This window comes from Hevea brasiliensis, chromosome 2, assembly GCF_030052815.1.
Source record: "Hevea brasiliensis isolate MT/VB/25A 57/8 chromosome 2, ASM3005281v1, whole genome shotgun sequence".
Lineage (NCBI taxonomy): Eukaryota > Viridiplantae > Streptophyta > Magnoliopsida > Malpighiales > Euphorbiaceae > Hevea > Hevea brasiliensis.
This window is the reverse complement of record NC_079494.1, coordinates 59,214,764-59,239,938: the sequence shown is the minus strand read 5'-3', so window position 1 is coordinate 59,239,938 and position 25,175 is coordinate 59,214,764.

Genomic DNA, 25,175 nt, shown 5'->3' with positions numbered 1-25,175 from the left:
ATCATACTACATACCATATCTAATAGGGTACGATTTCTCCTTTCAGATACACCATTCAGCTGTGGCGTTCCTGGAGGAGTCAGCTGAGAAACAATGCCATGCTCTCTCAAGTATTCATCAAATTCAGTACTCAAATATTTACCTCCACGATCTGATCGAAGAGCTTTAATACTCTTTCCTGTTTGATTTTCTACTTCAGATTTAAATTCTTTGAACTTTTCAAAAGATTTATGTTTGTATTTCAGCAAATACAAATACCCAAACCTTGATTTATCATCAGTAAAGGTAATAAAATAATGAAAGCCCCCTCTAGCCATTTCTTTAAATGGACCACATACATCACTATGTATTAGCTCCAAAATATTTTCAGCTCTTAGACCTTGTCCAACAAAGGGTGATCTAGTCATTTTGCCTTGAAGGCAAGATTCACAAGTTGGAGTAGGCTCAGAGCCCAATGAGGATAAAATCCCAATTTTCTCCAATTTTGCAATCCTATCTTCTGCAACATGACATAACCTTAAGTGCCAAATATATTTTGAACTTGAGTTGGTTTTCACCATGGCATTGTATTCTTTTAGATTGCTATACTCTGGCCAGTGGAAACACTTTCTTACTGGCAATGGAAACACTTTCCTATTGGCAATGGAAACACTTTCCTGTTGGCAGTGGAAACACTTTCCTGTTGGCAATGGAAACACTTTCCTTTGCCTTCATCAGCTTTAGTCTTCCTTTTCTGTTTAGCTATTTTCTTAGAAGAACCAGGAATCTGAGGTTTCTTTTTCTTATTGCCCTTCTTCTTGTTGGACTTTCCAGCAGATGAAAATGCAACCAAAGCTACCTCTTTTCCTTTATTGCCTGGCATATTCTTTTGGGCAATAACCAGTATGTTGAGTAATTCAGCTAAGGTGCATTCCTGTTTAGTCATATGGAAATTTGTCACAAAATTCCCAAAAGACTCAGGAAGGGACTGAAGGATCAAATCCGTTTGTAGTTGGAAATCCATGTTGAAGTCAAGATGTTCCAACTGCTCAATCAACCGAATCATCTTGTGGACATGATCCCCAACATTACATCCCTCGGACATCCTCATACGGAATAAGCGTCTAGATATCTCATACCTAGCATTCCTGCTGTGCTCACCATACAACTCTTGTAGGTGAAGGAGGATCTCACTCGCACTCTGCATGTTCTCATGTTGCTTCTGTAACTCATTACTCATGGAAGCAAGCATGTAACACTTAGCTCTCATATCATGCTCCTTCCACTTGTCCAAAGTATCATGTTCCTCTTGTGTGGCCTCTGGAGGTAAGGGACCAGGAACATTTGAATCTAGAACATATCCTATATGTTCAAGGTTGAGACAAGTTTCAAATTTCTTAGCCAATCGCATGATTAGGTCTGTCAACTGTTATGATCAAGTATGCTTGCAAGGATATTGGATGGTGGTGGTTGTTTTATGCTCATTTTTATCGAGAAAATTAAGCTGCAGAAAATAACGATTAATTAGTAAATGTATCATGTAATTAACCAAATATGATTATGGTCTTTTAATCAAATTGGTCCTCCCACTAACTTAGCGAATCCTACACTTCCAAAGTAGAAGCGGAAATCCTAGTTGGATGGATTTCTAGTGGGTGATTGAATTCTTATAATTCTATTGATCATCCTCAGGTACATCCATTATTGGAATTACAATAAACTATAAGTGAGCAACTCCTTGCCCATCACATCTCATGTGAGGTTCAATCCTTTACCTAGCCCCTAATGCTCAAAATCTCAGGTACATCCATTATTGACTTATCTTGCATTAGTTAAGTTGATCCCATTGAGCGATAATTATGCAAATAATTTTAATGTCCTCAGGTACATCCAATATTGGAAACCAAACCATTTACATATTTACAACATCTCATGCTTAACAATTATTCTTAAGAAAATCTCTTAAATTAATTGCATCTCATGCAACTATTTAAAATTTCTTAAAATAATTGCCCCAATGGAGGGCTTATGTTATAATTACTTTAATTATAGCATTTCCAACTTAATCATTTGTTTGGAAGATTTTATAGCCATCCTAATTACTATTAAGGTCTCACTTTGCACATTATCCATTTAGCATGCATATATCATATAATTGCATACATTCCCATACATCTCATGCATTCATGGATAAGCGATAAATATGGTATGATCATGGACTTTCTAAGGGATTCAATTCGAGCCACCAAGAATTGAATCGGGGCATTCCTAGGTGCATTTCATTCATTCATTTTACAAGAGTTGCTGAAGGAGTACATAATCAACACTTGATATTGAATTCCTCCCACTGGTCCCACCAATGCTCTTGACCTCCTTGAACTTCTTGCAATCCAATATTACATAGTAATCCTTGGCATACCAAGGCGAATTTACAAGAACTTAAATAAATGAAATTACAACCCAAAAATATTACAAACTTAATAATACATGCCCAAAATAAATTAAAATAAATTAATTAATTTACAATCCCAAAGAAACATAAAAGAAATAAATCCAATCACATTGGTCTTTTATAGTCCATGATCATCCATCATGCATATCACTATTTAACAATTAAATAAAACATACATACTTAAATTAAATTGAATATCTCATATTCAACTTAAAAAATCAGATTTGAATATGATTCAAATAAATTTAAAAATTCAGATTTGAATCTCATTCAAACAAATTTAAAAATTCAGATTTGAATCACATTCAAACAACTTCAAAAATTCAGATTTGAATCACATTCAAACATTTTTTAAAAAATCATATTTGAATCACATTCAAATATTTTTTAAAAAATCAGATCTGAATTTTATTGAATCAATTTTAAAAAATCAGATTTAAATATGATTCAAACAACTTTAAAAATTCAGATTTGAATCACATTCAAACAACTTTTAAAATTCAGATTTGAATCACATTCAAATATTTTTTAAAATTCTGATTTGAATCATAATTTAATTGTGTAATTAAAACAACTAATTAAACACTTTAATTAGTCAAAGAATAGCCTTAGATCATACAACAATTGCAGAATTAAAAGCCAAACCTTGAACCACCCATGGAACCATTGTTGCCGCCACCTATGGTGGCTTCACCATGTGTGACGCCACACCTTGCTTTGCAACCAGCAATAATCTCTTGATCTCATGATCATACACACAATTAAATTATATAATCAACAATCTAAATGGCAAATATAGTGGCTCGATACCAATTGAAGGAGCAGGCGTGAAAAACACAAGATTATACCATTGAATTCAAAAATTTTCACCTAGGGTCACATGCACCATGCAAGATTTATTTTTATCTATTTGATTTCAATAATAAACAACATATTAAAACTCTTTTAATATGTTTTTGGATCTGTATTTGCCATTTAAGATTTTAAAATTAATCAGATTAATTTTAGAACCCTAGATTAAATCAAGAATGATTACACTAACCTCTTGATGTCTTTGCGTGCGTGCGCCTTTGAAATTCGTCTTCAGGACACCAGATGTTGTCCCTCTAGCTTTTCCACACCAAGAACACCTATGGCAGCCCTTGAACAGCTTCTAAAGCCTTTTCTATTAATTAGAAATTCAAGTTCTGCCTTTTAAGTGATTAGAGATGTAAACAGGACACTAGAAACAATTTCTAGCGTTCTTAATTCAAGAGATTGATGGCTAATCTCTTTGAATTGATGAGAGATGAAGAAGAATGGCTGGAGAGGCTCAAAGTGGCGTGACAATTGAGAGGAGAGGCTGCTGGTTATGTTTTCTTTTCATAACCACACTTAAATAGCTAGGTTAACACATTAAACCCTAGCCACATGTCACCTTTTGATTAGCTCTAGGTTTAAGTGACCCAATCACATTGTGCCAAGTGTCAAACCTATATTTAATCTTGATTTTAATCATCTTACATGATTAAAAAAAAACATTTGGCAAGCTTATGTGTTATGCCATGTGTCACCATCTCATGGTGCCACGTGTCACACTGCAAAATGACCAAAATGCCCCTGTGTCTTAATTTTGAGTTCTTAACCCAAAATAATTATTTTCTTCTTCTAATTAATTTATATCAAATATAAATTAATTAATTAATCTCTATTAATTAATTTCTCATTAATTAAATTCATATTTAAACACTTTAAATATAAATTTAACTTATATTATACATCCAATAATCTAGATTTGGTTTCAAGTCATGCTAGGGACTTTGCAATCTAATTGCAAACCAAACCTATTTAATTAATCAATTAAACTCTTTAATTAATTAATTAAATCATATTTAAATAGGTGATAACTTATGTATGTGTGTGACTTACTAGGCTCATCACTAATTGGCAATGAGACATGATATCAACTCTTAATATCATCAGAACTCTTTCTTACCATAAATGATTTCTCTAAATCAATTTATGAACCTCATAGACCATGGTTAACACCTAGCATAGCATGCCATGGCCACCCAATTAGTAATAAGGTTTACCTTAAATGAACCTATAATCATATGTTACCATGCACTAGAATCTCTCATTACAAAATCCCAACTCAAGTTTGGAGTCATGGTTTATGTCAAACTCCATTTGCTATGAATATTATGTTCTCTTTTAATTCCAGTTCTTGATTAAAAGATTTTTCTCATCAGAAACTCTTTTCTGAATAAATCTATCTGTCCTGGCCAGGAACTTGAAACATCAAGAACAATTAAATGAACATAGGATTTTATCTCTATTTACTTAGAGGAACAGATTCCATCTTGATCAACACCTACCTCCATATATAACTAGCAGAGCCAACACATGCCCATATACCCATACATAGTACAAGTATGAAAGCGATTATCAAACTCAAACTACCTATATACAAGATAAGCGTGCTATCTCAGGTCTAAAGATTATATGCACTGATATGATTTATGACAAAACATTGACAAGAGCAAACTCCATGTGCTTGTCATAAGTGTCACTGGTTCGGCCTACTTATCATTTATAAGTGCCTATCATGTTTGTTATATGGCATGAGACTCACCATTCCATCTTATTTATATCTCATATAAATAACTTGGGAACAAACATGAATACAATCTTTCTGGATAAGTCATGTCCTTATTATGAAGTATCCTCGATTGTGAACCTATTTATGATACTTTGTGCTAGAAATATTGTCACTCATATTCTTAACAACTTAAGAATAATATTTCTAACAAAATATCAATGGACCTTTTCTATTACACATAAATATATTATGTAAACGGAAAAGTGGAAATGCCTTTTATTATTAAAAATATGTACAAGATACATACTAAATGATATGCTCTAGGGCATACTACTAACATTTGTTACATCCCTTATCAGTACCAGAGTGGAAATGGGAACGAATAACTATGGATTTTGTTACAGGACTTCCAAGGACACAGGGTAGTCATGATGCAGTATGGGTCATAGTTGACCGATTGACCAAGTCTGCTCACTTTTTGCCAGTTCGGATGGACTATAGCCTGGAAAGATTAGCCAGATTGTACATATATGAGATTGTAAAACTGCATGGAGTGCCAGTATCAATTGTGTCTGACAGAGATCCTAGGTTCACTTCTAGATTCTGGGGTAGTCTTTAGAGAGCCCTAGGAACTAGATTGAACTTCAGCACAGCATTCCACCCACAGATAGATGGCCAGTCTGAGAGGGTTATTCAGACATTGGAGGATATGCTACGGGCTTGTGTGATTGAATTTGAAGGTAGTTGGGATACACACTTGCCTTTGATTGAGTTTGCTTATAACAACAGCTACCAATCAAGCATTGGGATGCCTCAATATGAAGCATTGTATGGCAGGAAGTGCAGAACTCCTCTATGTTGGGATGAGGTAGGTGAAAGGAAGATGATTGGGCCAGAAATTGTTCAGCAGACAGAGGAAAAGATCAGATTGATTAGAGATAGACTCAAGGCTGCATCAGACCATCAGAAGTCCTATGTTGATATGAAAAGAAGAGATATTGAGTATGCAGTGGGTGATAAGGTATTCCTCAAAGTTTCTCCTTGGAAGAGGATTATGAGATTTGGCAGAAAGGGAAAGCGAGTCCTCGTTTCATCGGACCATATGAAGTTACGGAAAGAGTGGGTCCTTTGGCATATCGGTTGGCATTGCCTCCAGAGCTAGCAAGGATACAGTGTCTTCCATGTGTCCATGTTAAGAAGTGCAGATCGACCCATCTCATGTACTATCGTTGAAGAGATTGAAGTAAATCCAGACCTCGTATGAGGAAGAACCCATAAAAATTACGCTTATGAGGTGAAGCGGTGAGAACAAGCAGATACACACGGTTAAAGTCTTTGTGGAACCATCATTCGGGCCAGGAAGCTACTTGGGAACGTGAAGAGGATATGAGGAGACAGCACCCACACTGTTCGAGAGACTAATGCTGAGTAAAATTTCAAGACGAAATTTATTTAAGGGAGAGAATTGTAACACCCCAAAGTTCGGTGAGTGCGTTCTCTTGCTCCGGTGACCAGATCTTTGTCGGACAACTAGGATGTCTAGAACTACACTTTGACATGAGGGAGGAGACATAAAATCATGAAATACAAGAAAAGAAAATACAAGAAAAACAAAGGACAAATAATCGCAAAGAAAGGTAATCAAGTTAAGCAGTAGGAAACCTAACGATGGGTGACGCCTTTGGGAAGTCACGGCGTGCACCGTTGACTAATACACTGCGGGGAACCACGGAAAACATTTTTAGGACTTAAATAGAACCTTATTGAAGAATAAATATCATTAGAAAGATCAAAGAAAAATTAAATAATTAGTACAAAGAAAAGTGAGAAATCGAAAAACGGACAAAACCCGGTGTTACCGAAAAATCGGGAATGCCACCCGAACAGGGGCATTATGGTCATTTGACATCCCGAAGTGTCTTTTGACCTAAATGTCCACTAAAAATAAATAATATTACACTTAGAAAATAAAATGAAAAATTAGTTTAGTGGTACCTAAAGTAAATAGCTAAAATCATGGGTTAATGTGGGATTAAGCGAACAATTAGATTACAATATGATTAAATTTATGAGTGGACCACTAATGAATAAAATAAACACATAATAGGGCAGCTGTAACTCCACTAAACCAGCAGAAATATTCATCTTCTCCAAAACAACCAAACCAGCCGAATTGAAGAACCAAGAAAAAACTCCATGGGCGTTTGCATGCAAGCTTGATCCATCCCTCATTTCAACCCCAAATCACTTAGGTTCCTTCATGAAACTTTGTCTACTCATCACAAGGAAGAGTTTGATACTAAATTTGAGAAGTTTAAGCAAGGTTTAACAAGCTCCAAACATAAGGTAAGTTCATATTTTTGAAGATAGCTTTGTTAAGTTTTGTGTACATGTTATGGGTGTTGGGTTTGTGAAGAAAATTTTTGAGTTTGAAGAGTTATTGTTGTGTTCATTTTGGACAGCCATGGAGTCATGTATTTGATGAAGTATTTGTACATATAATTGATGAGAATGATGTTGATCATGATGATTTAATGACCTAGTGAATTACTTCACATGTATAAGGTGATCTTTGCACTTGGAATGAGATTTAATGAATTGTAGGACACTTGGTGTTGAAGGACAATTTTTGGCAGCTTGGGGGCACTTGAATAAATGTATGTATTCATGGAAATGTTGGCAGAATGTTGACATAGAAGGAGTGATGGATATGTGTATGAAATTAATTTGTAAAGTATATGTGAGAATTAGTGATGTTTAGGTGTGTATGTGATTGTATTTAGACTTTGTAAATGTGAACTTTAATTGGTGTATTGAAGATAATTGTAATCTGCCCAAAGTGAGGATAATGTAAAGTGGGATGTGGTTTTGGTAATGTACCAAAACAGATTTGATAGGGAAGAAAACATATTGCAAGGTAAATGTGTGTGATTGATGTGTGTTAAGCAAAGTAACCAAGGGCAGTGTACATTTTAGCCAATAAGTTTAAATGTGTAACCTCAATTGGTATGAGACCAATTGGAGGTGGAACTTGGCACAAAATGTGCCAACTTTCATTGAGAAAACATACCAAAATTCTGCTTGCAAGGTGACCTAAGAAAATGACCAATTCCGATTAGGTGCAATTAGGACCTGAAAAATGACCAATTGGGCAGCAGTGAGTGTTTAGGCCATAACTCACTCAAAACAGGTCCAATTGACCTGAAATTTTAACCATGAATAGTTAAGACCCATACCTACAAGTCTTATGAAGATACCAAAGCCCATAAATGACCATAAGCAAGTCAAAAAGCTTGCACAAGTTCGGGTCCAAAAACTGGCCGAACCAAAGTTGACCAAATTGACCTAAAATTGACCTAATTTGATGCCATTTGACCAGCAATAGTGTAATGACCATAACTTGGTCTACTTAACTCGGATTGACCTGAAATTTTGCCCCGCGTGCAATAAGACATAGATCTACAAGTTTTTAGTTTTGACCGAAACCCGAAAACCGAGGGAACTAGATCGTCCGGTTAGGTCAAACTAGTATCCCGAAATCCAGCAATTTGCAATAAAATGCAAGAAAACGCAATATACATAGAATTGAGTTTGGTAACACGTACCAAACCTAAAACCCTATCGAATGTGACGTATAAAGGATACTAAAACCTAATTTACCTAAAACGCATCGAGGGTCGGTATATTAGGTGATTAAGCAAATAAAGGTATTCAGTGAATTATTTATCGAACATTATCGTTAGAGGCAAATTAATTTAGCACTGAAACACTTCAAATTGTGTTTCTCAGTTAACAAGGACTCAGCAAAAGGGAAAGAAATACTGAGTCAAGACCAGGAGACAAATATCAGAGGTTTGTGCACAACAACTATTTCTTTTGAATTATTTTCAATTGAAATAAATATTGACTATTTGTATATTATTGTTTTAAATTGTGGAAATGTATTTGAATGAATATTTATTGCTTGAAAAGCATTGTAAATGATTTGAAACTGTGAGAAATTGTTTGAATGACATTGATGGATACTTATTGATTTAAAAGCATTGGAAATGGTTTGAAACCACAGCTATCATGTATATTGATTGTATTCCTCATTAGCTTGTCTAGTGGGACGAATTGAATTCCCTCTCTGGCTGAAGTGTTGAGGTGTGTGCCTGTTGAGGACGAATTGGATGAGTACTCATATTTTTGCTAGCTAGCTATGTTATTCCTCATTAGTCATCGACTTTTGGGACGAATTGAATACCTCATTAGCCATTGGCTTTTGGGACGAATTGAACTATGGATCATGATTAAGCTGTGTGTGATTTATTGATATGTATTGTGAGATTGTGAAATGGATTTAAACTCTCATTGACATATACTATCTTTTGAATTCAAACATGATCTAACTTATGAAAATTATTGTGATATTGACAAATGGAGTTTAAATTCTTGTTGACAATTACTGTATTGAATTTAACTATGATTTTAAGTATCCACTATTTACATGACTTATCAATTGTGATTTAAATTGTATTTGGTTAATGTTGTGCACCACTGAGACATTGTCTCAGCGATAGCTTTATTCTTTGTCGCGGTAGAGAGACAGATGTGAGCAGACTAGGCTGCATATACCTCCAGCAAGAGATTTTTGGGTATAGTGAGTATACCACATTTGGCATTTTGTACTGTAATGTATATTCACTGTATGTATATTTTGTTTTTGGTTTTGAGCAATTGTAAATTCAAATTGTACCTTGAAGTTGTAAATTAATTATGAGTTATTCGACTTGTAAAAATTGTATTATATTTCCTTATCTCAGACTTTGAAAAATTTCTATGGAATTGAGTTGATAAATTGTTGTGTTGAGAAATGTATTGGAGTTGAGATTTGGAAAATTATTGAAGTGCTTTTTACAGGTTTTCTGAAGAACTGTTTTGTCCAAAATACAGATGGCACTCTGCCAAAATTTTTACAGAAATTCCAAATAAACCAAATGAGTTAGTTATTTCACTTCAGTTCACCAAAGTCTTTAACACCTGTAAATAGTGCTCACCACTGTAAAAGAAGTAAGAAAAGTTTTTAAAATCCCTTGTAGTGTATTTAATGGGTTATCAGTAGACGGAATTGGTAATTCATTAAGTATACTACGGGATCATGTTATGCCTTACAGAGGGGTAGGGTGTGACACCCATATACCCATACACAGTACAAGTATGAAAGCAGTATCAAACTCAAACTACCTATATACAAGATAACTATGCTATTTCAGGTCTAAAGATTATATGCACTGATATGATTTACGAAAAAATATTGACAAGAGTAAACTCCATGTGCTTGTCATAAGTGTCACTGGTTCGGCCTACTTATCATTTATAAGTGCCTATCATGTTTGTCATATGGCATGAGACTCACCATTCCATCTTATTTATATCTCATATAAATAACTTGGGAACAAACATGAATACAATCTTTCTGGATAAGTCATGTCCTTATTATGAAGTATCCTCGATTGTGAACCTTTTTATGATACTTTGTACTAGAAATACTGTCACTCATATTTTTAACAACTTAAGAATAGAATTTCTAACAAAATATCAATGAACCTTTTCTATTACACATAAATATCTTACGTAAACGGAAAAGTGGAAATGCCTTTTATTAATAAAAACATGTACAAGATACATACTAAATGAGGGCATACTACTAACATATACTGATATGCCAATCTCTTTTTGGGGATTTGCATTAGAATCAGCTTTGTATATTCTGAATAGGATTCCATCAAAATCAGTATCTTCCACACCTTATGAGATATGGCATGGAAGAAAACCAAGTCTTAAGCATGTTAAGATTTGGGGTTGTCCAGCTTATGTCAAAAAGATGAACACAATTAAATTAGAAACCAGATTAGAAAAGGGTCGATTTGTTGGATATCCAAAATATAGTTTTGGATATTATTTTTATTTGCCTACATCACAAAATGTTGTGATAAGTAGAGATGCCACATTTCTTGAACAATAGATTGTTCAAGAAGGAGGCAAAGGAAAGCAAATAGAGTTGGAATTGGAGAATTCTGACCAACCAACAGATCAAATGGATATATATGCATCTAGTCAACCTACACCTATTAATGAAACATCTACAGCTGTTCCTCATAGAACAACCAGGGTATCTCACCAACCAGTGGGATATGGTTTCCTTCATGAGTAGACAAATGAAGAAGAACAAGAGTTGTCTACTCATGAAGAAGTAGATCATGGAGATGATCTACTTACCTATGAAGAAGCTATATGAGATATAGACTCTTCAAAATGGATTGATGCTATGAAATCCGAGATTGATTCCATGCATAAGAATCAAGTTTGGGATCTTATTGACTCACCTGAAGGTATTGTACCTATAGGGAATAAACGGGTTTTCAAGAAGAAAATTGGTTCTGATAGAAAGGTGGAGACCTATAAGGTAAGGCTAGTAGCGAAAGGGTTTCGCCAAGGGCAAGGAATCGACTATGAGGAAACTTTCTAGCCTGTTGCCATGCTTAAATCAATTAGGATTCTATTAGTAATAGCTGCATACTATGATTATGAGATTTGGCAGATGGAGGTCAAAACAACTTTTCACAATGGATACATTGAAGAAAACATTTTCATGGAACAACCTAGGTATGCAAGCTAAAGCGATCCATTTATGGGTTGAAACAAGCTTCGAGGAGTTGGAACATCCGTTTTGATGAATCCATTAAGTTATTTGGTTTTATCAAAAATGAGGATGAGCCATGTGTATATAAGAAGGTCAGTGATAGTGCTGTCATTTTTCTTGTCTTATATATGGATGACATTTTATTGATGGGTAATGACACAAGTATGTTGACAACTGTAAAGGTATGATTGTCAAATATATTCTCCATGAAAGACTTAGGGGAGGCAACCTATATTCTTGGTATTCGCATCTATAGAGATAGAGCGAAAAGAATAAATGGTTTATCCCAAAGTCTATACTTAGAAAATGTGTTAAAGAGGTTTAATATGCTTGATTCCAAGAGAGGATTGTTACCAGTGAGACATGGTATCCACCTTTCTAAAGAGATGTCTTCAAAGACACCTGAAGAAAGAGATAAAATGGCCAGGATTCCATATGCTTCGGTTATTGGAAGTTTGATGTATGAAATGTTATGTACTAGGCCAGATATCGCATATGCTATTAGTTTAACTAGCAGGTATCAATCCAATCCAAGTTTGGAACACTGGATAGCTGTCAAGAATATCCTTAAGTACTTGAGAAGAACTAAGGATTTATTCTTGATATATGGAGGTGGAGACTTGCAATTGGATGGTTATACTGATTCTGATTTCCAATCAGATATCGATGATAGAAAGTTTATCTCTGGGTATATGTTCATTTGTAATGGAGGTGTAGTCAATTGGAAGAGTTCCAAATAGAGCACGACTGCAGATTCCACTACTGAGGCTGAGTATATTGTTGCATCAGATGCTGTAAAGGAAGCGGTTTGGTTAAAGAAGTTAGTGACAAAACTTGCAGTAGTTCCTCCCATTGAGTCAGTAGTTCCACTTCACTGTGACAACAATGGAGCAGTCATACAGGTTAAGGAACTCCGGTCTCACCAGAAATCCAAACACATTGAAAGGCGCTACCACATTATCAAAGAAATAGTTGGGCGAGGCAATGTAGCCATGCAGAAAATAGCATCAGCTGAAAATCCAGCTGATCCATTTACGGAGCCTATGTCACAAACTCAGCTAGACCAACATCTTGAGAAGATGGGTCTAAGATATTGTAATGAATGGCTCTGGTGCTAGTGGGAGATTGTTAGTAATATGCCCTAGAGCATATCATTTAGTATGTATTTTGTACATGTTTTTATTAATAAAAGGCATTTTCACTTTTCCATTTACATAATATATTTATGTGTAATAAAAAAGGTCCATTGATATTTTATTAGAAATTTTATTCTTAAGTTATTAAGAATATGAGTGACAGTATTTCTAGCACAAAGTATCATAAATTGGTTCACAATCGAGAATAGTTCACAATAAGGTCATGACTTATCCAGAAATATTGTAATCATGTTTGTTCCCAAGTTATTAATATTAGATGTAAATAAGATGGAATGGTGAGTCTCATGCCATATAACAAACATGATAGGCACTTATACATGATAAGTAGGCCAAACCAGTGACATTTATGACAAGCACATGGAATTTACTCTTATCAATGTATTGTTATAAATCATATTAGTGCATATAATCTTTAGACCTGAGATTGCACAGTTATCTTGTATATAGGTGGTTTGAGTTTGATACTGCTTTCATACTTGTACTGTGTATGGGTATATGGGCATGTGTTGGCGCCTATTAGTTATATATGGAGGTAGGTGTTGATAAAGATGGAATCTGTTCCTCTAAGTAAATAGGGATAAAATCCTATTTCATTTAATTATTCTTGATGTTTCAAGTTCCTAGCCAGGACAAATAGATTTAATCAGAAAAGAGTTTCTGATGAGAAAAATCTTTTTAATCAAGAACTGAAATTAAAAGAGAACATAATATTCATAGCAAATGGGGTTTGACATAAACCATGACTCCAGCTCGAATTGGGATTTTGTAACAGAGAGATTCTAGTGCATGATAACATATGATTATAGGTTCATTTAAGGTAAACCTTATTACTGATTGGGTGGCTATGGCATGCTATGCTAGGTGTTAACTATAGTCTATGAGCTGCATAAAATGATTTAGAGAAATCATTTATGGTAAGAAAGAGTTCTGATGATATTAAGAGTTGATATCATGTCTGTCACACCCTACCCCTCTGTAAGGCATGACATGATCCCGTAGTATACCTAATGAATTATCAATTCCGTCTACTGATAACCCATTAAATACACTACAAGGGATTTTAAAAACTTTTCTTACTTCTTTCACCGTGGTGAGCACTATTTACAGGTGTTAAAAACTTTTGTGAACTGAAGTGATAGAACTAACACATTTGACTTATTTGGAATTTCTGTAAAAACTTTGGCAGAGTGCCATCTGTATTTTGGATAAAACAGTTCTTCAGAAAACCTGTAAAAAACACTTTAATATTTTTCCAAATCTCAACTCCAACAAAATTCAACACAATATTTTCTCAACTCAATCCACAACAATTTTTCAGTATTTTCAAAGGATGAGATAAAAGAAATATAATACAAATTTTACAAGTCAAAATAAATCATAATTCACTTTACAACTTCAATGTACAATTTTAATTTACAACTGCTCAAATAATTTACATACATATTATTACATGCATACATCAGACCTATGTACATGGGTATACCTATAATATACCTGAAGCTGGTCTGAAAGTGTCTTCAAAGAAACTTACTCACTGCTCTATGCTCTTCTTACTCATGACAAGATACAAAGCTATCATTGAGTGGTGAACTCGATGGTGCACAACTATAATTTAAAACATAGTACAATACACATTGACAAAATTCTGATAAATAATTTGGAAATCTGAATACTCATCAAATTCCAAAACTCAAAATATTCATTGCCAATAATGTAAATCATTTGTATAAATGACTTTGATCACAAAATTCAATTTATCAAATCATGACTAACCATTTAAGTAATTCCAACAAAATCAATTATACATAAACCATAATTGAAATCACAATTCTTTACCATTCAAAAGTCATTATGTATCTCAAAGTCATTATGTATCTCAAAAATCAATCCTTATCTCAAAACCATGTTGTATCTCAAAAACCACGCTGTAGCTCAAAAACCATGCTGTATCTCACAAATCATTCTTTATCTCACTAACTATGCAAGACTAATCCGATAGGGCCATCTTCGATGTGATTCTAACTCCCTATGGTCGGGAAGGTCATATTAGATTCTAACTCCCTATGGTCGGGGAGGTCGAATCATCTTGCACAGTACCATCACAATAATGAATCTTCCGCAAGGGCCATAACGATAAAATAAACTTAGATCTAACCTCAAATCAGAGGAAAATCTAAGCCTGTGCACGTACCATGGTAATCAAAACACAACTAACTCCATTGTCTTCTCAACAAATGAGAGAGACGGGTAATAACCTAGTCAAGCATTTATAGTGAGATATAAAACAATATCACAATCCTTTTAGTGAGCATAAATCACAATATAATTCGATTCAAAGTCAATTCCAATATCCAATAATTTTTATGCTCAACACAATTCAAATCATAAATTTGCATTTTTCCATGAAAATTACCATCACAATTCAAAACATGTTCTATCACAATTTTCCAAAACATAATTTATTCAATCCATAACAATGCTTAATACTTGTGGAAATACCATTTCACAAAGCTAAATTCATACATACTATAACAATTTCAATAATCATCGAATTAAATCCAATGCTTATTAAACATAATACATAAGAAAAGTATGTCATTTAATCATATGGAATATTCAAACAAAATCAGTTAAAAACTAGTTGTGCACAAACCTCTGATGACTGTCTCCTGGTCTGGACTCAGTGTTTCCTTCCCTTTGCCTGAGTCTTTGGTAACTGAGAAACACAATTTGAAGTGTTTCAGTACTAAATTAAACTGTCTCTAACGATAATGTTCGATAAGTAATTCACTGAAGGCTATTATTTGCTCAATCACCTAATATACTGACCCTCGATGCGTTTTAGGTAAATTAGGTTTTAGTGTCATTAATACGTCACATTCGATAGGGTTTTAGGGTTGGTACGTTTTACCAAACTCATTTCCTTGTTTAGTGCATTTTATTGCAACTTGCTGGATTCCGGTATACTAGTTTGACCTAGCCGAACGACCTAGTTCCCTCGGTTTTCGGGTTTTAGTCAAAACTACAAACTTGTAGATCTATGTCTTATGGAACGCGGGGCAAAATTTCAGGTCAATCCAAGTTATGTAGACCAAGTTATGATCATTTTACTATTGCTGGTCAAATGGCATCAAATTTGGTCATTTTAGGTCAATTTTGGTCAACTTTGGTTCGGCCAGTTTTTGGTCCCGAATTTGTGCAAGCTGTTTGACTTGCTTATGGTCATTTCTGGGCTTTGGTGTCTTCATAAGACTTGTACGTATGGGTCTTAACTATTCATGGTTAAAATTTCAGGTCAATTGGACCTGTTTTGAGTGAGTTATGGCCTAAACACTAACTGCTGCCCAATTGGTCAGTTTTCAGGTTTCAATTGCACTTAATCCGAATTGGTCATTTTTCATATCACCTTGCAAGCAGAATTTTGGTATGCTTTCTCAATGAAAGTTGGCACATTTTGTGCCTAGTTTCACCTCCAATTGGTCTCATACCAATTGAGGTTACACATTTAAAGTTATAGGCTAAAATACATACTGCCCTTAATTACCTTACTTATACATGTATCCATTACACATTTACCTTACTATATGTTCACTTCCCTTACCAATTCTGTTTTGGTACATTACCAAAACCATATACCACTTCACTTTAAAGTCACTTTGGGCAGATTACAATTATCCTCAATACACCAATTAAAACTCAAATTTACAAAGTCTAAGTACAATCACATATACACCTAAACATTACTCATTCTTACATACACTTTACACAACCAATCTATATACATATCCATCAATCCTCAATGTCAATATTCTGCCAATACCTCCATGAACTCATACATTTATAAAAGTGTCCCAAGGCTGCCGAGATGTTCTACAATGCCAAAGTGTCCCACAATTTGTCAATCTCCAATTTAAGTGCACAATCACCACATTTTCATGGAAATAACTTACTAGGATATTAAATCCCTCTAGTCAACATGAATTTACATCAAATATATGTAATAATAAATCATTAAATACATAACTCTATGGCTGTCCAAAATGGACATATCACTAACTCCTCAAACTTGAAAATTTTCTTCACAAATCCAACACCCATAACATGTACACAAAGTTTAACAAAGCAATATTCAAAAATGTAAACTTACCTATGGTTGGAACTTGCTAAACCTTGATTAAACTTCTTGATTTTGGTATCAAGCTCTTCCTTATGATCTGTAGACAATCTTTAATGAAGAAACCTAAATGATTGGAAGTGAAATGAGGAGGTTAGGTGAGCTTGAGAGAAAACGGCAATGGAGGTTTCATTTCCTTCAATTCGGCAAGGTTAAGGGAAATGGAGAAGATGAACATTTCAGCTTGTATAATGGAATTACAGCTGCCCCATTATGTTTTTATTTTATTCATTAGTGGCCCACTCACACCAGTTAATCATATTATAAGTTTAATTTCCCTTTATCCCACATTAAACCCTTAATTCTTGTTATTTACTTTAGGTACCACCAAATTAAATTTTCATTTTATTTTCTAAGTGTAATATTATTTATTTTTAATGGACTTTTAGGTCAAAAGACGATTCGGGATGTCAAATGACCATAATGCCCCTGTTCGGGTTGCATTCCCGATTTTTCGGTAACACCGGGTTTTGTCTGTTTTTCAATTTCTCACTTTTCTTTGTACTAATTATTTAATTTTTCTTTGATCTTTCTAATGAGATTTATTGTTCAATAAGGGTCTATTTAAGTCCTAAAAATGTTTTCCAGGGTTCCCCGCAGTCCAAGGCTAGTCAACGGTCCACGCCGTGACTTCCCAGTGCGGTCACCCATCGCTAGGGTTCTCGGCTCACTTAACTTGGTTACATTTCTTTGCTATTATTTTTCCTTTGTTTTTCTTGTATTTTCTTTTATTGTATTTCATTATTTTATGTCTCCTCACTCATATTGAAGTGTAGTTCTAGGCATCCTAGCTGTCCGGACAACACTGGTCACCGAAACAGTAGAACGCACTACCGAACTTAGGGGTGTTACAATTCTCCCCCCTTTAAAATAAATTTCGTCTCGAAATTTTTACCTGGCATTGGTCTCTGAATAGCTGTGGGTGCTGTCTCCTCATATCCTCTTCACGTTCCCAAGTAGCTTCCTGGCCTGAATGATGGTTCCACAGCACTTTAACCAAATGTATCTATTTATTCCTCAGCTGCTTCACCTCATATGCCAGAATTTTTATGGGTTCTTCCTCATATGAGAGGTCTGGATTTACCTCAATCTCTTCAACTGATAGTACATGAGATGGGTCGGATCTGTATCAAGTACACATGGAAGACACTGTGTATCCTTGCTAGCTCTGAAGGTAATGCCAACCGATATGCCAAAGGACCCACTCTTTCCAGAACCTCATATGGTCCGATGAAATGAGGACTCAGTTTCCCCTTTCTGCCAGATCTCATAATCCTCTTCCAAGGAGAAACTTTGAGGAATACCTTATCACCCACTGCATATTCAATATCTCTTCTTTTCAAATCAACATAGGACTTCTGACGGTCTGATGCAGCCTTGAGTCTATCTCTAATCAATCTGATCTTTTCCTCTGTCTACTGAACAATTTCTGGCCCAATCATCTTCCTTTGACCTACTTCATCCCAACATAAGGGAGTTCTGCACTTTCTGCCATACAATGCTTCATATGGAGGCATCCCAATGCTTGATTGGTAGCTGTTGTTATAAGCAAACTCAATCAAAGGCAAGTGTGTATCCCAACTACCTTCAAATTCAATCACACAAGCCCGTAGCATATCCTCCAATGTCTGAATAACCCTTTCAGGTTGGCCATCCATGCGTGGGTGGAATCTTTGTCTTTGAAGTTCAATCTAGTTCCTAGGGCTCTCTGAAGACTACCCCAGAATCTAGAAGTGAACCTAGGATCTCTGTCAGATACAATTGATACTGGCACTCCATGCAATTTTACAATTTCATATATATACAATCTGGCCAATCTTTCCAGGCTATAGTCCATCCGAACTGGCAAAAAGTGAGCAGACTTGGTTAGTCTATCAACTATAACCCATACTGCATCATGACTATTCTGTGTCCTCGGAAGTCTCATCACAACATCCATAGTTATCTGTTCCCTTACTATGTTTCATAGGGTGCCACTCGTATGCTAGCTTGACACTTATTAATGTATACAAATTCTGTTAGTGGGAGTTATCTGTCTCATCTCCCTCGGATTCAAGGACAGAAGTTCTCAGTATATTCTTGGGGGTTTATTCCATTTTACAGGTTATTATTATCATTTCATTTTATTATTTATAGGAACTCAATGAGTTTCCGAATTTACCTGAATTACTTGTTTCAATTGTCCATCTGTCTGAGGATGATACGTTGTACTGATATCTCTAAGCTTATAGCAATTACTGTGGTATAGGTAGTTCACATTATTGTAACCGAGTTACTGACTCCAGCTACCTTACAAGTGTAGTCTTTCGACAGGCTAGTTCTGAAGTTTTACATTTCTGACTAAAATTTTTACATTTATTTCCGGTAATAGTACTCTATTCGGGCGTAACTGTATCAATTTATAGATTACTTACAAATATTCTTACTTTATTGTACCACGAGGAAGCATGTAGCTCTACACAATAATCCCGTGTCGATCTTATGTCTGCAGCTTACAATACAAACATCGAGAACATTACATAGTCACTACGTTATAACCTCATGGGCTAGGTTTTCTAACATCTTATCTTTCTCGAATCCACTAATATCCTAAACCGATTTTGATTACAATTTCCTTTGACAATTATTAACAGTAATATCTTTGCCCTCATCTAGAGCAATTCTATTACTGTAACTTACTTTTTAGGTCCTCTTGCCTTACATTAAGTAGGCTCGCCAATTAGCTTTATAATTTACGGTATGTTAGAAAATACTTTTAGCTAACAATTCTTCCAAAATTAATGTCAACCATACTTGTTATTGTAGTTATTATCCTAAAGGACTAGTTACTAATACATCAAAATTCGTTCCCATGTAAAGGAATAACAACAGAACATATAGTTCTGACACTAACACACAACTAAGTAGTGCTGGGATCAAATAATAACTAATTGTTTCTTTCAAAAATTAAGAACTTACCAGCAGCTACATCTGAAGTTTCTGCTCCTTTTACTTGGCGCATAGTGGACACTCCGACTAGTGCGCTACTATATTCGGGTTGATTCACTGTGTTATAGTGGTGAGGAGTACCAACTCTATTTCTATCTTGACTGACTGTCTGTGAACTCCGGAGAGCAGATCGAGGTGGTTTAGTACAATCTTTAGCAAAGTGTCCAAGTTTTCCACAATTGTAACAGGCTCCAGAGGCCTTACGACAAATACCTCCATGTAGCTTACCACAAACATGGCAGAAACCGGCAGGATAGGAACTTCTGGTTGTTCGACGACTAGATCTTAGTGGTCTCTGCCCTGATGATCCGCCTCTATCATATTTCTGAGCTCGGGGTTCCTCAAATTCTTTTCTCTTCCCCAAATTACTGTTCGAACTCTAACCCATAGGTTTCTCCCTCTTTTCCATTTCACACTGCCCTTGTGGGGGTTGGGTCTGTACTTGGGCTTGGGCTGATAGATTATTAGCCAGTTGTTGAAAGAAAGTGGCCATTTGCTGGGCCATTTGTGCAGTAATTGGTACCGGTAAAACTGGTACAGTCAGGCCTTCGACATTTAGTGGAGCTGGGGCCTCAACTTGTTCTTCTACCATCACAGACTGTTCTATTATTTCATTCTTCTCTTCCATTTTTTTTCACAGAATTTTCTATTCCTGTACAACCAACACAAGGAGATTCCTCTCCATTAGTTCACATTTATGATGTAAATGTACTATATGTATCAAACATTTGAGCAGTTGTAGTTCTGACAAAAAGATTTCAAAATCACAGTTCGAAATTCACTTTAAAACCATTGCTCTGATACCACTTAAACATGTCACACCCTACCCCTCTGTAAGGCATGACATGATCCCGTAGTATACCTAATGAATTATCAACTCCGTCTACTGATAACCCATTAAATACACTACAAGGGATTTTAAAAACTTTTCTTACTTCTTTCACAGTGGTGAGCACTATTTACAGGTGTTAAAAACTTTTGTGAACTGAAGTGATAGAACTAACACATTTGACTTATTTGGAATTTCTGTAAAAACTTTGGCAGAGTGCCATCTGTATTTTGGATAAAACAGTTCTTCAGAAAACCTGTAAAAGCACTTCAATATTTTTCCAAATCTCAACTCCAATAAAATTCAACACAATATTTTCTCAACTCAATCCACAACAATTTTTCAGTATTTTCAAAGGATGAGATAAAAGAAATATAATACAAATTTTACAAGTCAAAATAACTCATAATTCACTTTACAACTTCAATGTACAATTTTAATTTACAACTGCTCAAATAATTTACATACATATTATTACATGCATACATCAGACCTATGTACATGGGTATACCTATAATATACCTGGAGCTGGTCTGAAAGTGTCTTCAAAGAAACTTACTCACTGCTCTATGCTCTTCTTACCTGCGACAGCATACAAAGCTATCGCTGAGTGGTGAACTCAGTGGTGCACAACTATAATTTAAAACATAGTACAATATACATTGACAAAATTCTGATAAATAATTTGGAAATCTGAATACTCATCAAATTCCAAAACTCAAAATATTCATTGCCAATAATGTAAATCATTTGTATAAATGACTTTGATCACAAAATTCAATTTATCAAATCATGACTAACCATTTAAGTAATTCCAACAAAATCAATTATACATAAACCATAATTGAAATCACAATTCTTTACCATTCAAAAGTCATTATGTATCTCAAAGTCATTATGTATCTCAAAAATCAATCCTTATCTCAAAACCATGTTGTATCTCAAAAACCACGTTGTAGCTCAAAAACCATGCTGTATCTCACAAATCATTCTTTATCTCACTAACTATGCAAGACTAATCCAATAGGGCCATCTTCGATGTGATTCTAACTCCCTATGGTCGGGGAGGTCGAATCAGATTCTAACTCCCTATGGTCGGGGAGGTCGAATCATCTTGCACAGTACCATCACAATAATGAATCTTCTGCAAGGGCCATAACGATAAAATAAACTTAGATCTAACCTCAAATCAGAGGAAAATCTAAGCCTGTGCACGTACCATGGTAATCAAAACACAACTAACTCCATTGTCTTCTCAACAAATGAGAGAGACGGGTAATAACCTAGTCAAGCATCCATAGTGAGATATAAAACAATATCACAATCCTTTTAGTGAGCATAAATCACAATATAATTCGATTCAAAGTCAATTCCAATATCCTATAATTTTTATGCTCAACACAATTCAAATCATAAATTTGCATTTTTCCATGAAAATTACCATCACAATTCAAAACATGTTCTATCTCAATTTTCCAAAACATAATTTATTCAATCCATAACAATGCTTAATGCTTGTGGAAATACCATTTCACAAAGCTAAATTCATACATACTATAACAATTTCAATAATCATCAAATTAAATCCAATGCTTATTAAACATAATACATAAGAAAAGTATGTCATTTAATCATATGAAATATTCAAACAAAATCAGTTAAAAACTAGTTGTGCACAAACCTCTGATGACTGTCTCCTGGTCTGGACTCAGTGTTTCCTTCCCTTTTCCTGAGTCTTTGGTAACTGAAAAACACAATTTGAAGTGTTTCAGTACTAAATTAAACTGTCTCTAACGATAATGTTCGATAAGTAATTCACTGAAGGCTATTATTTGCTCAATCACCTAATATACCGACCCTCGATGCATTTTAGGTAAATTAGGTTTTAGTGTCATTAATATGTCACATTCGATAGGGTTTTAGGGTTGGTACGTTTTACCAAACTCATTTCCTTGTTTAGTGCATTTTATTGCAACTTGTTGGATTCCGGTATACTAGTTTGACCTAGCCGAACGACCTAGTTCCCTCGGTTTTCGGGTTTTGGTCAAAACTACAAACTTGTAGATCTATGTCTTACGGAACGCGGGGCAAAATTTCAGGTCAATCCGAGTTATGTAGACCAAGTTATGGTCATTTTACTATTGCTGGTCAAATGGCATCAAATTTGGTCATTTTAGGTCAATTTTGGTCAACTTTGGTTCGGCCAGTTTTTGGACCCGAACTTGTGCAAGCTGTTTGACTTGCTTATGGTCATTTCTGGGCTTTGGTGTCTTCATAAGACTTGTAGGTATGGGTCTTAACTATTCATGGTTAAAATTTCAGGTCAATTAGACCTGTTTTGAGTGAGTTATGGCCTAAACACTAACTGCTGCCCAATTGGTCAGTTTTCAGGTTTCAATTGCACTTAATCCGAATTGGTCATTTTTCATATCACCTTGCAAGCAGAATTTTGGTATGCTTTCTCAATGAAAGTTGGCACATTTTGTGCTTAGTTTCACCTCCAATTGGTCTCATACCAATTGAGGTTACACATTTAAAGTTATAGGCTAAAATGCATACTGCCCTTAATTACCTTACTTATACATGTATCCATTACACATTTACCTTACTATATGTTCACTTCCCTTACCAATTCTGTTTTGGTACATTACCAAAACCATATACCACTTCACTTTAAAGTCACTTTGGGCAGATTACAATTATCCTCAATACACCAATTAAAACTCAAATTTACAAAGTCTAAGTACAATCACATATACACCTAAATATTACTCATTCTTACATACACTTTACACAACCAATCTATATACATATCCATCAATCCTCAATGTCAATATTCTGCCAATACCTTCATGAACTCATACATTTATCAAAGTGACCCAAGGCTGTCGAAATGTTCTACAATGCCAAAGTGTCCCACAATTCGTCAATCTCCAATTTAAGTGCACAATCACCACATTTTCATGGAAATAACTTACTAGGATATTAAATCCCTCTAGTCAACATGAATTTACATCAAATATATGTAATAATAAATCATTAAATACATAACTCCATGGCTGTCCAAAATGGACATATCACTAACTCCTCAAACTTGAAAATTTTCTTCACAAATCCAACACCCATAACATGTACACAAAGTTTAACAAAGCAATATTCAAAAATGTAAACTTACCTATGGTTGGAACTTGCAAAACCTTGATTAAACTTCTTGATTTTGGTATCAAGCTCTTCCTTATGATGTGTAGACATTCTTTAATGAAGAAACCTAAATGATTGGAAGTGAAATGAGGAGGTTAGGTGAGCTTGAGAGAAAACGGCAATGGAGGTTTCATTTCCTTCAATTCGGCAAGGTTAAGGGAAATGGAGAAGATGAACATTTCATCTTGTATAATGGAATTACAGCTGCCCCATTATGTTTTTATTTTATTCATTAGTGGCCCACTCACACCAATTAATCATATTATAAGTTTAATTTCCCTTTATCCCACATTAAACCCTTAATTCTTGTTATTTACTTTAGGTACCACCAAATTAATTTTTCATTTTATTTTCTAAGTGTAATATTATTTATTTTTAATGGAATTTTAGGTCAAAAGACGATTCGGGATGTCAAATGACCATAATGGCCCTGTTCGGGTTGCATCCCCGAATTTTCGGTAACACCGGGTTTTGTCTGTTTTTCGATTTCTCACTTTTCTTTGTACTAATTATTTAATTTTTTTTTTATCTTTCTAATGAGATTTATTGTTCAATAAGGGTCTATTTAAGTCCTAAAAATGTTTTCCAGGATTCCCCAGAGTCCAGGGCTAGTCAACGGTCCACGCCGTGACTTCCCGTTGCGGTCACCCATCGCTAGGGTTCTCGGCTCGCTTAACTTGGTTACATTTCTTTGCTATTATTTTTCCTTTGTTTTTCTTGTATTTTCTTTTCTTGTATTTCATTATTTTATGTCTCCTCACTCATATTGAAGTGTAGTTTTAGGCATCCTAGCTGTCCGGACAACACTGGTCACCGGAACAGTAGAACGCACTACCGAACTTAGGGGTGTTACAATGTCTCATTACCAATTAGTAATGAGCCTAGTAAGTCACACACATACGCAAGTAATCATCAAATTAAATATGATTTAATTAAGTAATTAAAGAGTTTAATTGATTAATTAAATAGGTTTGGTTTGCAATTTGATTGCAAAGTCCCTAGCATGGCTTGAAACCAAATCTAGATTATTGGATGTATAGTATAAGTTAAATTTATATTTAAAGTGTTTAAATATGAATTAAATAATGAGAAATTAATTAATAAAGATTAATTAATTTATTTATATTTG